This window comes from Phocoena sinus, chromosome 19, assembly GCF_008692025.1.
Source record: "Phocoena sinus isolate mPhoSin1 chromosome 19, mPhoSin1.pri, whole genome shotgun sequence".
NCBI lineage: Eukaryota > Metazoa > Chordata > Mammalia > Artiodactyla > Phocoenidae > Phocoena > Phocoena sinus.
Window position 1 is genome coordinate 39,408,110 of NC_045781.1, and position 15,619 is coordinate 39,423,728.

General features: G+C 55.7%; 1 protein-coding gene across 1 annotated transcript in view; it reads left to right on the forward strand.

Moving 5' to 3' along the window:
- The first annotated feature begins 10,269 nt into the window (after positions 1-10,269).
- Positions 10,270-15,619, forward strand: part of CDH5 (cadherin 5) — a 37,595-nt gene continuing 32,245 nt past the window's right edge. Inside the window, exon 1 of the mRNA XM_032614709.1 lies at positions 10,270-10,368. The gene's annotated coding sequence lies outside the window, so the exon portion shown is untranslated. The remainder of the gene's footprint in view (positions 10,369-15,619) is intronic.

Genomic DNA, 15,619 nt, shown 5'->3' on the forward strand with positions numbered 1-15,619 from the left:
CAAAGAAGCCATACAGATGGCCAACAGGCATATGAAAAGATGCTCAACATTGCTAATTATTAGAGAAGTGCAAATCAAAACTACAATGAGGTATCACCTCACACCTGTCAGAATGGCCGTCATCAAAAAGTCTACATGTACTAAAGGCTGGAGAGGGTGTGGAGAAAAGGGAACCCTCCTACACTGTTGGCGGGAATGTAAATTGGTACAGCCACTATGGAAAACAGTATGGAGGTTCCTTAAAAAACTACAAATAAAGTTACAACATAAGCCAGCAATCCCACTCCTTTATCCAGAAAAGATGAAAACTCTAATTTGAAAAGATACATGCACCCCAACGTTCATAGCAGCACTATTTACAATAGCCAAGACGTGGAAGCAACCTAAGTGTCCATCAATAGATGGATAAAGAAGATGTGGTACATATATACAGTGGAATATTACTCAGCCATAAAAAAGAACGAAATGCCATTTGCAGTGGCATGGATGGACCTAGAGATTATCATACTAAGTAAAGTAAGTCAGACAGAGAAAGACAAATATTATATGATATCACTTATATGTGGAATCTAAAAAATGGGACAAATGAACGTATTTACAAAACAGAAACAGACTCACAGACATAGGAAACAAATTTATGGTGACCAAAGGGGAAGCGGGGGAGGATAAACTAGGAGTATGGGATTAACAGATTAAAAAAAGAAGGTGTGTGTGTATATATATATATCTCCAAATCACTTTGCTGTACACCTGAAACTAACACAATATTGCAAATCAACTGTACTTCAATTTTTTTTAACCTTTACACAAAAGCTTGTAACAAGCGTTCAAGCAGTCTTATTCATAATAGCCAAAAAGCAGAAACAACCCAAATGTCCATCAACTGATGAATGGATAAACAAATGTGGAATATCTACACATTAGAATATTACTCAGCCATAAAAGAATAATGAAGTACTGATAGATACACAGCATGGGTGAACCTTGAAAACATTACACTAAGTGAAAGAATCCAGTCACAAAAGACCAAATATTGTTTGATTCCATTTACAGAAGATGTCCAGAAAAGGCAAATCCATAGAGACAGAAAGTAGATTCCTGGTTGCCAGGGGCTGGGGGCAGAAGAGAACTGGGAGTGACTGCTAATGGGGTACTGGGTTTCTTTTGGGGTGATGCAAATGTTCTGGGATGAGATAACGGTGATTGATGCACAACTTTGTGAATATACTAGAAAAAAAGAAACAGTACATAAAGGTTCTTACATCTATAAAATTCTAGAAAAGTCCCAACAAATCTATACTGACAGAATCCAGATCGTCAGTTGCCTGGGGAGGGGAGATAGGCAGGGGATACAAAGGGGCATAAGACAAGTTTGGGGGGTGATAAATACGTTCAATATTTTGATTGTGGTGATGTTTTCACAAATGTATACATATGTCAAATACTGTCAAACTGTATACCTTAAACATACGCAATTTATTGTATACCACTTATTCTTCAATAAAACTTTAAAAAATACATAAAGCTCAATAAAGCCTTTTTTTTTTTTTTTTAAGAGGGGTAACTCTATTGTTGTTGTTTGTCACGGGGAAGATGATATTTGGATTGAATTTCAGGAAGCTTTAAGGACTAGAGTTTCTTTGGGAGGTGGAATTCCAGGCAGTAGCATGGCACACGCAAGGGCCCTGTGGCCTGACAGAGCCCTGTGCGTGTAGGGAACTCACTCCCCCAGCACAGCTGGAGCTGAAGGGTGAGAAGCAGGACTGCAGCGGGCAGCAGGGTCTTGAATACCCAGCTGAGGAACTTGGACCTTGTCCCAAAGAGCAAAAGATGTTGGTCATCAGGCAGGACCTGGCACCAAACAGCAGACCAGTGAAAACACAGGCGGGGTGGGGTGAGACTACGTATGACCCTCCCAGAGGGAGGGCCATAGTGAGAGTCCCAGAGCTGAGGCCCTGCAGCGCTGGCCTACAGGGTGGGAAAGGGTGGCAACCCATCCCTATCCAGCCTCCCTTGTCACCAGGAGTCCAGACCCTCCAAACCCCACCACGCTAACCCCAGTCTTCCCTCACTCCAGCCAACGACCACCATGTGTTTCCTGTGAGTGACCACAGCCAGGACTCAAAAGCAGAAGGAAACTTTCCCAGAAGTACAAACAGAGTGGGAGGACCTGCTCTCAGAAGTGGTCCTTCAGCCCAAGGCAGGGGAATCCCTGATGATGGCCAGATTCTCACACACAAGGGGGTACAGAAACAGCCCAAGCCTTTGAAGAGCCGTCCATACAGACAAACAGACCCCCAGTTTCCTCCTCTCCGCTGGCAGGATTGCCACAGCACCACCCTGCCCTCCCTGCCCACAGGCTTGTTAGAACCGTACGTAAACTGAGTTAACAGGCTCAGAGACAGCCCTGTGCCTGTGAGCGTGAGCCCCAGGGCTGGGGAGGGTTGATTTGGGCCAGGTAAAGTCTCTCGTTTCCCTCCTGGTTCTCAGTGGCATGGCAGGTGGATGAAGCTGGGGGACCCCCAAGACCTCCACCAGCTGTGATCAGTTTCCCCCAGTCTGCCTTGAGTTCTCCCTGGCAGCTTCCTTCCCCAAGACCAGCTCAGACCCCCACCACCTAGCTGGACTGTGCCCATAAGATCTGCCTCACAGGCCACAGAGGGCAGGGTCTGGAGACAGCTGAGGGGCCTGGAGAACGGCCAGAGCCCTGTTTGCCCCATCAAGAGGCAGGATCAAGCGGCTCCTGACCCACCTTCCTGCCCCACAGATGGCAAAGCCTCCGATCCATTGTTCTCTGGGACACTCGATGCAGGACGCAAGCAACGCGAGGCCCAGAGGTAAGAAGTCCTGGCTTCCGTGTAGCAAGCTCTCTGCCAGACTCAGGCTTGCCCTCCAATCAGGGAGGAAGGGCCCTTGGTCCCATCCTGCCACTCCCGGCTCGCTGGGCCACCCTGGAGCAAGGCCTTGACCTCTCTGGGCTTCTGCAGGAGATGAGGGTACACAAGGCTTGGTCAACAGGGTAACAGAGACAGATGATTCCAGATCATGGAGGAGAAAGGGGCTGCCCCCAGGCCTGGCCCTCCTCTGGCCCAGCTGTACCCCTCAGCCCACTTGTGCACCCACAAACATACATGGCCACATCAATGAGGGCGTCTTACACGGTCCACGCGAGCTCTGGCACATGCACGTGTAGCCACACGGCTGCCAAACAAACGCCGCGCACATGCAGAGGCCGCGCTCACACCCTCACACGCGCGCCCCCCGCCATCAACTTCTCTGTGGCGTCACTGCCATGACTAACGTTTATCGAGTGGCTACTGTATGACAGAGACAGCTCTGTGCACTTTACTTGAACCTTCTCAATGAATCCTTCCAGCAACCCCACGAGGAAGGCACGCAATCACTCCCATTTTACAGACCGGGAAACTGAGGCACCAAAGGTGCGTCCAGGATCAGCGGGACGGTAAGCAGCAGGCGTGCCCGGGACCTCAACCCTCACGTCAGGCTGCTCCTGGGTACCCCTCAGCCCCGAGCTCAAACACCGCTTCCTAACAGCCTGCCCGGATGTGGTGGGAGAAAAGTGAGAAACATCTGGGAAAGTGCTGTGCAGATAAGGTATTGTTCTCACTGTCGGGAATTCAATCCCTGTTCAATCGGTCCCTTCCTGGCCAAGGAAAGGCCTCACTTAGTCCAGCTCCAGCAACTGTACACTCAACAGCCACAGCTTGTGGCTCCCCAGCCTGGCCATAGACCACCAGACTGGACGGGGCGAATCACCTAAAATTCAGGGCTCCTCGGGGCCCGCCCAGTGAGAGGTCCCCTGGGGTCCCCAGTGTGGCTTGAAAGGCCCCGGCCGCCTGGCTTCACTCCAGCCAGTCCCTGATTTCCCCCACCCAGCAGCTCAACGCTTCCACCCAGGGAATGGCCTCTCCTTCCCAAACAGGCCTCTGTGCCTCTGACCTTGCTGTTCTCTCTTCCTGGCCAGTCCTTCCTCTTGCCCTGCCCATCTTCTGGCAGCTCCCCAGGCTACCTCCTCCAAGCACCCCCAGCACAAGGCACACACCTCTGTCGCCAACCTGGCTCCACCAGTGCTGCTTACACTGGTCTGACACATCAAAAGTGGGGACCCAGCCCAGTCACCTCTGCGTCCCCCGTGCCCACCACAGAGCTAGACAAAGCCTGCACATCATGAAATGTATTTTTTTAAACAATAAACAAGCACAAAACACTATCAAACAATGACATGCTGCCTGGAGTAGGATGATGATGTAGAGTGAGCACTCAACTGGGAACTGGAAGACGAGGGTTGGAATCCTGGCTCCGCTGCTCAGGAGCTGTGTGACCTTGGGCAAGTTACTCAGCTTCTCTGAGCCTCAGCTCCCTCATCAGGGAAATGGGAATATGAATAGTACCTACACTTCTCAGGGCTGTAGTGAGGAATCATTATATAAGAGGGGAGGAGCCCAGTAGGCTTTGGAACTGAATGAGTGGGGTACAGGTGAGATGGGATCTTTCCAAGGGGCAAGATGCTTTCCAGAATGGGAGTTTAGCAGGGCTGGACGGAGGGGTGGTGCTGGGTTGGGCTAACAGAGGTAGGAACGAAGAGCATCCTGGGTGCAAGGGAAACCGTGCAACTCAGGTTGGGACTTGAGCCCCAAGGGCCGGGACTCGAACCCAGCCAAATCCCAGACTAGGACTTGAACCCATGTTCTTTCAACTGAGATCACACACCACCTGGTCTCAGGACTTAATGAAGCTCAGGTCCTTGATGTCTCATTGCAGAAACAATTCAGTGAGAGACAAAGCGGTAGGTAAGACGTGGATTTCTTTATAGAGAAATACACTCCACAGAGTGTGGGCCATCTCAGTTTTTATAGGAGTGGGTACTTTCATAGGTTAATGAGTGGGAGGAGTATTGCAGCTATTTTGGGGAAGGGTTGGGGATTTCGAGGAATTTCGTCACCGCCCACTTTTTGACCTTTATGGTCAGCCTTGGATGGAACTGTCATGGCGCCTGTGGGTGTATTACAATGAGCATATACTGAGGGCTCAAGGTCAGTGGAAGTCAACTTCTCTGCCATCTTGGACCTATTTGGTTCTAAACAGTTTATGTCGTGTCCTTGGGCTACGTCATCCTTTCAAAGGTTGTGCCCTGGCCCCTTCCCTCCTGTTTCACAAGGACAGCACAGGCAAAGGCCCGGAGGCAGGCGGCTGCGGCAGCTCAGCCTAAGGTGGGCCTGGGGTGTTCAGCAGGGCTCAGAACGTTCGCGGGAGCCCTGGCTTGAGGTGGGCAGTGCTGCCCTGGGCTAGCTACTCAGTGCTGTAAAAGGGGCAGAGCCATACGCCCCCTCAAGGTCGCCCTGCGTATTAAAAATAAGGCTCAGGGCTTCCCTGGTGGCGCAGTGGTTGAGAGTCCGCCTGCCGATGCAGGGGACACGGGTTCGTGCCCCGGTCCGGGAAGGTCCCACATGCCGCGGAGCGGCTGGGCCGGTGAGCCATGGCCGCTGAGCCTGCGCGTCCGGAGCCTGTGCTCCGTAACGGGAGAGACCACGACAGTGAGGGGCCCGCGTACCGCAAAAAGAATAAAAAAATAAGTCTCAGAGCCTGGGCCCGGACATACACATAATAGGTTGGTGACTGTAATTAAGTCCACCCCAGTCTCAGAGTTTATCAAGGGACAGCCTCCTTCACCTCCCTGGGTCCCCACCCCCAGCCGGCACAGAGCTGGGCCCCCAGCAGGGCTGAGAGGCTGACTGACTGATTCAGTGCCTCCTTGAAGCCTCTGAGAAAAGGACCCACTATGTGCTGGAATATACCACGGACCACAGCTACACGCTACACTCGCCCCTCGCCCGGGTCTGCCTCAACGTGCTGGCGACTCATGCACGCAGTCATCCATGCTCTCATTCGCGCATTCATTCGTTCAATGACCCCGGCTCTGGGCCCACCCTGAGCTCAGCTCTGAGTGCCCAGAGGTGAGTCCAGCCCAGCCCCTGCTTGGAGCAGAGCTCCCTGTTCCTTTCGGAGCCACAGCTGAAGGTGAGACTCCTCCCCTGCCCCTCCTCCCTCCTGAGCCCCTGCAGGCTACCCTACACCAACCCCGCCTTCCGTTTCCTCGGAAGGTTGGGTTCACTGCCCTCTCCACAGCCAGGGTGCCTTCCCCAAATCCCTGCTGCACCAAAGGCCAAAGTGCTTTCCTTTCGTCTAAAATCCAGCAGGCTGCTCACACAGCGCCCTGCACTCGGGCTCACGGGTAACACAGCCCTCTCCTGCCCACCCCACGCCCGCCCCCAGTGGGCAGCCTGGGAGCCCAGGGCACTCAACTGTCCTCTCTGTCCCCCCAGCACAGGGAAAGTCTGAGCCTCAGGTACCCACACTCCTCAGCAACTGCAGGTTTCGGCCAATCACCTGGAGAAAAGAGGAAGGAAATGGAAAGTATTTCAGCCAGCACATCAAGCTGCGGACAGAACCACGGAGTGTGTCCCAGGCACTCTCACAGGAGCAGCCTCGCTTTAGCCCTCCCTACGTGTTCTGCGACACCATGTGCTGTGCTCACGCTCTCTGCCAGGGCTTTGCCTACAGGTGTGGGGCCACCCCGTGCAGGGGTGAAGAGCCCTACACACCCACACATCCCCTGCAGAAGTTGCAGATCGGATCCACAGTGGGCTGGCTGCCCTTCTAGGAGCCCACGGTTTCAAGTCCACGTTTATGGAGCGCTCCCACCGTGCTGTGCGCCCACCAGGAACAGACACGCAAAGGAGACACAATCCAGGCGCAGGGAAGAGAGAGAAGCAGATGAGCGAGGTGCTGGGCCGTGAAGGGGGTCTGTGTAAAAGGCTTCAGGGGCCCGGAGGAAGAAGCGGAATGGCGGAGGAGAGGGCGGAGGAGACAAGCTCTGGGGGGAGCAGGGGATGGGGGCTCTGCAGGCATGTGAGGGGGGCAGAGGAAGCAGCCCAGTGAGCGGAAGAGTGTGGGCAAAGACCCGGCGGCCCGGCTTCCCTGTGCCATCCTCGGGCCTCCCACACTGTGGGGAAGAAGGAACGGGATCGCTTGCTGAGAAGCCCCTGCTGTGCGCCAGGCAGGAAAGCTTGGTGGGTGAGGAGGTGGCCTCTGGACACAGAGGCCTGGCTGGGAATTTCCAGTCCACCACTGACAAGCTCTGTGATCTTGGGAGCACTTAGTTCCCAGGCTATGCTTCCCCATCTGTATAATGGGAATAACAACAGAACCCTCCCCCAGGGTTGTCCTGAGGATTGAAAGGGGTGTCCCACGGAGGGAGAGCTCCCAGGCCAGGGTCCTCCAATGTGAGCGTGCAAGCACGTGGCCTAGGAGCTACATACGTGTAGGTCTCAGGGTTCCATTGCCAGCCATTCTGCCTCTGCCGCCCTGCTGGGGCCTATGAATCTGCATTTTCAACACGCGCTCCCCAGACGATTCTGAGACAGGTGGCCAGAGGACCACACTTTGAGAAATACCTGTTCAACGCATGTGTGCTGTTACGATCATTTATTTTCATTGTCTCGTCTGCTGCTCCGACAGCCCTGCAAAGTCTGAACTGGTGACTGATTTCACAGGTGAGGAAAGGGGTTCAGAGCGGCAGGCTCCAGGTCACACAGCCAGTGACAAGCTGGCATAGAATCTGCACCCCCAAGCCTGAACCCCTCCAAGCAAGATGTCATAGGGCCCCCTCCCCGGTCAACTTATGTCCTGGCAGAGGCCTTGTTATCACACTCCCCAGCCCACCCACACCGCCTCCATTGTCACTTCCCCCTCCAGCTACTAATCAGGTCCCACAGACCATCCCGTTTCCTGCCGGCCCTCGGGCTGCCTCCTTTGCCCCTGATGGTACCTTCCTGGCCTTGTGTCCTCCCGTCACCTCCTCTGCCTCCAGAGGGGTTGGAATCGGGGCTGGGCAGTGGCAGAAATCGGGCAGGAGACCCTGAGGGGACCCTCAGGGGCACGAGCTTCCCTCCGTGGCCTGGACTACCTCTCTGTGGAGGACCCATCCCCACCCCCCGGGGCACACGCCCAGATGACCAGCCCCTTGTTTACTAATGACAGGAACAGCGGGGTTTCAGGGCAGAGTCAACTTCCTCCCAGACTGAGATCACAAAGGGATGGTGCCAGGACAAACCCCATCCCTGTCTGCCACCAGGGCTGAGTCTGAGACCCAGCAGGAAGTGATGCCCGGGCCTGGACCAACCTCACGGGCACACAGACCACAAGGGCAGGCAGTCGGCACGGGCGGGTGTGAGAAGTCAGGCTGAGGCACGAGGGACGGAGCCCTGAGCCGGTCCTGGCTTCTCTGTGGCCACCCCACCCCCTGGCAGGAGAAGGCAGAGTTAATCCTGTTGGAGAAAAAAGTGCTGAGCTTTTGTTTGTTCATTCCGGGAACAGCCAGTGATGTGCGGCTTCCCGCGCAGAGGCCCGCCTCAGGACCATCCTCCCTCCAGCGCCATCTGCCTTCCCTGCTGCTGGAGTCCCCTCAGCACACAAACATGCCAGCACTGCTTTAAAACAAAACCTAAAAGCCGCCCATCTCTCTGCTCCATTCACTGCAAGTCTGAGGGAAGGAGCCGGGATCACACGCCTCTATTTCCTGATCCCCCTGCACCAGCCGCCCCCCTCAGTCCCTCATGTCGACTCCTTTCCCTTTAACCTGCTCTGGTCACAGCCATCAGGGACCTCCCACTTCCAGATCCAGTGGTCAAGTCTCAGTGCCCACCTTTCCCAGGCTGACCCAGCCAACACCCCTGGCTTCCCTCCTTCCTCCCTGGGCTCTCTCCGAAGGAATCTACAGATCTCAGAGGCCCGGGGCCTCCCTCCCTGTTAGCTCGTCCACTGCCAAGGCCTCAGGTGCCAGCCATACGCTCAGGGCTTCCAAAACTCACCTCCAGGCTGAGTGTCTCCAACTGTATCCACCCTGTCTCCCACTGTCTCCAACTGTATCCACTAAATCCACCCCTGTCCCCAACTGTATCCACCTATATCCAACTATCTACCTCCATCTCCAGCTGCCAATCTGACATGCCACTTGGGTGTCTAAAAGCCATCTCAAACTCAACATGCCTGGAACAGGGAAATCTTTATCTTCCCCTCCCCCCAAAATACCCTCCCACTCCATTCCCCATCTCCACACCAGTGTCCACTGACTTAGTGCCCCTGGGCAAGGCTCTCTCCCTCTCAGGTCTCTGTTTGCCCAGCTGTATAAAGAGAACCAGTTCGGGACTTCCCAGCCATTCATCCATCCATGGAAAAACACGGGCAACTAGGCAAAGATTCCCACTACTTGCCCTGGGAGATTCCAAATCAGTTGGACTGGGGTGGGGCCCCGGTACCTGCAGTTTGTAAAACCTCCTCTTGTAACTCTCATGATTCACAGAACCCGAGCGCCTTCTGCCCGCAGCTTCTTGGTTCTAAGGGTCCCTGGTCCTGCCTTCAGCTTCCCCATCTTCCACGCCCCTCTTGGACTCTTGTTTATCTCAACAGCCATGTGAGGCTGAGGTCATATTATCCCCATTTTACTGAAGAGGAAACTGAGGCTGGGGTGGAGGTGCATGACTGGCCCATCAGGCACCTGGCTCCGCCTGATATTCCTAAACCCAGAGGGCGCACCCCTAACCCCCAACACCCAGGCTGGCACCTTACAGCTGGAACCCAGGCCCACGCCCACCAGAAGTCAATCCAGTTCACAGACCCAGGAGCTGCAGCCTGTTCCCGTCTCCTACCCACCCCACCGCAGGGGCCCCTGAGGCCTCCCCTGCCACTGCAAAGTCTGCCCCTCCCCCAGCATGTCATGGAGTCACCTGGGAAAATCTGGCTTTGGGCCCAGGGTGACCCAGGCTGGATTTCTGGCTGTGCTACGCCCCAGCTGAGTAGACAAGCACCTCAAACTTGCTGAATTTTTAGTGTCATGAGCTATAAAGTGGGGGTGACGGCACCTGCCCTCGGGGTCACGAGGAAGATGAACGAAGCCCCTCGGCAGGTGTTGGGCTCAAAGCCCCAGAGCTGAGGCCTGGGGTTGGGGCCCGAGTTAAGCGTCCCGGCCAAGTCCAGGGCTAGGCCTCCATGGGGACGGCCCAGCTGGGCCGAGGAGGCCGCCCACCACGGGGCCTGCCTCTCTGCAGCCAGCCCGGCCCTCACAAACGAACAATAACAGGAAACCATCCTTGGTGGGGGTGGGGGGGGGGGGTGCACATGGGCCAGGGCCAGCTGGAAAACCTGAAGGGGCGGCGGCCAGGCCTCCCTTACCGCCGGGTGGGGCTCCCCTCCAGAGGCTGTTGGCCGAGCTCTGCACAGTTCCACGGCACGCTCAGCCCCGGCCGCACAGCCAGACGGAACGGACACACCTCTCAGCCCACAGGCAAGGTGAGTGAGGGTCCTTGACTTCCCCATATGTAGAACGGTCATCATCGGCTCCCAGGGAAGCGCCACTCCTTGGGGTAGACTGGGTCTCCTGGCTCACAACAGAGCTGGGAAAGGTGCGCCCAGGGGTGGTGCCGCAGACACGAAGGGATGTTCTCGGGGAAGGGGTAAGCTCGGCTCTCCCACAGGTAGACTCCCAGACTCAAGGGCCCACTGGCTTCTGTGGGTGCTGGGCTCAGATGCTCAGAGGACAGGATTCCGCCTGAGTCGCCCAGCACACCAGGGGCAGAGGACTGGCACCCAAGTGGTGCCCCTTCCCCCACGAGAGAGGATTTACCACGGATGACATCATCCCGTCCCCTCGAAGGCTCTGTGCTGGGATTGGGAGAGAAGCCCTGGAAGGGGAGCTTGGAGCCTCGGCCCTCCCTGTCAGCCACTGCCCCCATTTTCAGTACAGGCAAGCGGAGGCCCTACCTGTGGAATCCCCTCCCCTCCTTCCCCAGACACCGTAGGGGCCGGTTACGAGCTGCGGAAGCTGTAGTTTTTCTCCCCCAAAACCGAGGTACCCGTAGATTGGGGCCCAAGGGACCCAGCAGCCCTCATAATTTTAGAGAAGTTCCCCCCAAAGACTTGGAGGCAGGCGGTCTAGGGTGAGAGCCATCCTGGATACAAATCCCAGCTCTACCACTCGCTTCCCGCGTGACTTTGGGAAAATTACTCAGTGTCTCCAAAACTCAGTTTGCTTCTCTGAACAATGGAGATGGCGATTCTTTTTGCGGTTCATCATGAGACCTGGAAATGATGTCTACAGAAGGCTCTGAAGCACTGGAGCTCACTACTTTATATTACCAGCAAGCCGATGAATTAGATACAGGCTTTCTCCATTTCTCAGTTGAGGCAACTGAGATTTGGGGCAAGAACTCGTACCCCAAAGCCCAGGCTCTTTCCAGAACCATGCAGCTTCTCATGTGCCAGCCTCCTCATCTGTAAACTGGAAGAAAGGGTCTTTTCATGAGGCAATTAAAGGAAGCGATATACACACTTGGTACCGGGAACGGATCGTAGGAGGGGAGCTTTAAGAAATCGCAGCTGAATTTACCTGCCACCCAGAGCTGACCATGGCCTGAGTGTCACAAAGGTTTTGACCCCTGAGGTCGGTCAGTCCCCAGTAGGTGAGAGATGCGTCAGCTCGTGCTCCAGCGAGCGCTCTGGGCAGCTACTCCACGCCAAGCACTATGCTTGTTCCTCACCCCCACCCCATGGACATTTCTGCCATGGGTGGTGGGCAGACAGGATCCTGACAGGAGACGAAGGGCATTCCAGGGGAGGCAGGGAGCCTGGGCAGCTCATTGGACCTGGAGAGGCCAGTGCAGCCAGAAGGTTTTCAGAGCAGGGAGTGGCAGGAGGGCCAGTGATGCAGAAGGCCATGAGTAAGTAGCAGGACCGAGAATTTTGGTTCATCTTCAGGTGATGGGGAACAGCGGGACCCTCCCATCTGGCCTGAGTCCAGCCATGTGTGGGTGCCAGCCTGGAGGTGATCAAGGGGCCCAGGAGCTTCTGCGCCCCCAGGCAGCCCTGCTAATTCTGGCTTCCAGTGGTGAGGGGGTAGGCGAGGGGCCCACTGGCCTTGCAGGGGTTAAGCTGCCCACCCTGCAGTCTAGACCTGAGCGATTGTGCTGCTGAACAAGGGCCGGACATGGGAGCAGGAAGCTGGAGGGGCCATGCTTATTTTCTCCCATAGCTGGATGACTCACAGCTCTGCTGCTGCCTCGGGGATACACAGTGGACACACTGGCCACTAGCTCAGGGAAAAAAATCTTGAGTCCCTTGCCCATGGGATCCATCCCTTACTACTTCCATCACCTCTCTGCACCCCCTCGGCATCCTTGAAGCTACTAAAAGAATTCCCATTTGACAGACACGACCACAGAGTCTGAGAGAAGCTGAGCAGCCAGTCCAAGGTCACACAGTTACTATGAGGTGAAAGCAGGATATGAATGAGGCCAGCCCCTTCTGACCCCACTGCCCTGTCACACTCCATAGGGAAGCCTGTAGAGGGGAGAAGCAGGGGAGGATTGAACCTGACAGTTCAAGCCACAGAAGCAGGCACCAGGATGAGCCAGGAGCCCAATGATCCTGGGGGAGGGATGTTCTAGGAGACAACTGCTGCCCTCAGTAGCTTAGCTTCTGGCTGGAGAGATACTGACAAGCCCATCGTAACCCAGATCCAAGCTGATGTTGGGTGGAGAAATCACAGAAGACTCCCTGGAGGAAGAGCAGGAGCCCCAGAGGATGCTGGGAAGTCTTGGGCCTGCTCTCTGAGCTTCAGTCTTCTAATTTCTCTAGGGCAAGGGATGGACCACATAGTCTCTAAACTGATTCAGGGACCTCCAGATTGTCTGCCACAGCATAACGATCAGATTCTGGCAGGTGCAGACACTGGGAGGAGGGGGAAGTAGGGCCCCTGCGGCTGGGCCAGGAAGGCAGTGAATGAGATTTCCTTCTAGAGGAGAACAGACAGGAGCAGGAGGTGGGCCCAGGGCAGAACCAGGAAATGAGGTCAGGTGTGAGTCGGCCAGTCAAGCCCACAGCTGCCAGGCCAGGCTGAGTGGGTAGGTGAGGGTTGAGACACCCACACATTTACTAAGCACCTACTGTGTGCTGGGCTTTGTACCCATGATCTCATTCAATCCTCCATTAGAGATGAGGAAGCTAGAGCTCAGAGAGGGCAAGGAATGGGCCTAAGGCCACACAGCTCGTGAGCAAACAGGCAAGTGTGTGAGACTTGTTGCCGCCAATGACTGCCTCAGAGCCCCAGACAAAGTCAGAAAGCCCAGAAGAGGCTGGAAAAGGCTCTCCCAAGGGTGGGTTTTCTCTCCTTCAAGCTTTGAGCTGCCCCATTAGGAGATAAGGGAATGACCCAGAGACCCCAGGACAAATTTGTTTCGAATCGTACACTAGGTCTGGTGAATTGGTTGTATCTAGCTCAAAGACTGTATTGAGGATTCAGGGGCTGAGTTCAAGTTCGGTGGGAAACGAACACTGTAATTGATTACTGATGTCTGCCGTGAGTATGTGAATGGCAACCCATGATCTCTGTTTTGCCAGCCCTACCTTCGGAAGCCCCCTGCGCACGGGTGTATGTTCATCAGGGACCCATAAGAAGGACAATCTGACAGTCCTCAAAGGATCAAAATCCTAATGGTGGTGTGCCTGACAAAGTGGTGGGCCGTTAGAGATGCTGTATGGTGACAGGAGGAGCTTCTCTGAGTTCTATCAACCACTGTATGTGCTCTGACCACCCAAGGTGCTGTAGGCAGATTTGTGCGGATTTGTTTTAAATCCTCTGAGGAAGGAGGGAAGGAGTGCAAGATCAGAGCTGGAGACCGAGGCGGGCTGACAGACAGCAGTAGGGACACCGACACCTCAAGGTCCTCTGGGCCTTGAGTGCACGCCGCTGGATGCTGGGATGAAGCGGATGCCTGGTCAGAGACACTCGCGCCAGCAGGCAGAGGCTGCGCTGGAGCGGGAGCCAATCAGAAGACCTTGTGGGGGGTACGGACTGGGGCTTGAAAAGAAGCAGAGCACTCACCCAGGGGCCACAGCAAGGAAGGGCATTCGGGCAGAGGGAACAGCCTGTGTATTCCATAAACGTCCAGTTCTCCTCGAGGCTGGGTGGGGCAGGGAGGTGAGGGAGAGGAGAACCAGAGGGGTGGGCAGGGGCACTCTGTGCTGGGTCTTGAATGCTGGCTCAGGAGCTAGGCTTCACCCTGCAGGGTGTGGGGAGCCAGGGAGGAGCGGTCAGCAGGGGAGCAGCGTGGGCAGCTCTAAGGGGAGCCGAGGGAGGGAGGCTGTTGGCAGAACCCGAGGGGAGAGGATCACGAGAGCAGGTCACAGGGCTGAACTGAGCCCCAAACCAGGATAAAGCCCCAAGGGGCCAGCTCATAGCTGCCCGGCTCCACGGCCCCTGGGGACTCACCCTTCATCCTCCCAGTGCCGGTGATCCCTGAACGAGTTTGGGGGTCACTGGCTCCAACCTCGACCCCAGACTGAGGCTCGAGGTGTGGAGTGGGAGGGCAGTGGGAGAGCCGCCCAGGGCCACACAGGGGGCAGGGGCTCTAGCACCTTCACCCCCACCCCTGCAGGTTCTGGGCCTCTCCTCCCACCTCCTGGCCCCTCATCCCTGACCCGGGGCCTCTGGGCTGCAGCCCAGAGCCTGCAGGAGGCTGGGCTGGGACTGAGCGTCCAGTCCACCCTCCGCGGCTTTGCCTGGGGCCGGGCTCTGCTGCCAGGTCTTGTCCTAGCTGCTGGCGGGCGTGCTGGGCGGGAGAGGGGCCAGCCCCACAGAGAGGAGACTCTTCGGGGGACAGGGGTGTGTGCTTGTGTAGGCAGCACGTTTGTGTGTCCGTGTGGCCTGAGGATGTCATGTGTGTATCCCTGACCTGGAGTCTTCCTCTACCCCACCCCCAAGGGCCCTCCAGTCTGCTCAATAAACGCCCGGACTTAGCCCCTGAAACCAAAGGCTTGAACAGGGTCGGGGCAGAACCATCCCAGCCGGGGGCGTTTGCCAGGCTGCCCGCTGAGCAGCTCCCAGCTGGCCCAGGCTTCCGAGGGCCCATCTAACTACAAAAGGAGGAGCCCCAACCCGCCCCCCTTCCACCTCCCTCTGGGGCCCCCTGGCTCCTTCTTAGAGCACAGAGCTGAGCGGACCTCACAGCCCCTTTGAAAAGGCCAAACGCCAGTGACAGAGGGGGTCCTGAGAAACAGACCAAAGGGAGTTTTGCCTACTGTCTCACAGCAGATCAGAGAGAGGCAGGATTCACTGCTGGGCTGAGACCGTCTGAGAAATCAGGGCCCTCCCCTCTCTGCCCTCTCACATCTTCCTCTACGCCTCCATCAAAGCACCACAACTTGAAACTGTGTTTTTTATCAAGTGGTTAATGTCTCTACACAAGGGTGCAGCCTGTGTAGGCTCCCCACTTGTAGTTCAGTACCTGGCACATAGTAGGTGCTCAATAAATGTTTGTTGAATGACTGTATAACATCCAGGCTCTAGAGAGGGCTTCAGAGAAGTGGTGACATGTGACCTAAGTCCAGGCAGAGGTGAGAGAACGGCAAGTGCAAAGGCCAGAAGCTGTGACCAGGCCTGGTGGGTGTTACCATCCCACAGGCTGGGGCTCCTCTTCGAGGCTCACCAAGCAACACCCCCCTCTTTCTTAATTTTTAAATTTATTTATTTATTTTGGCTGCACTG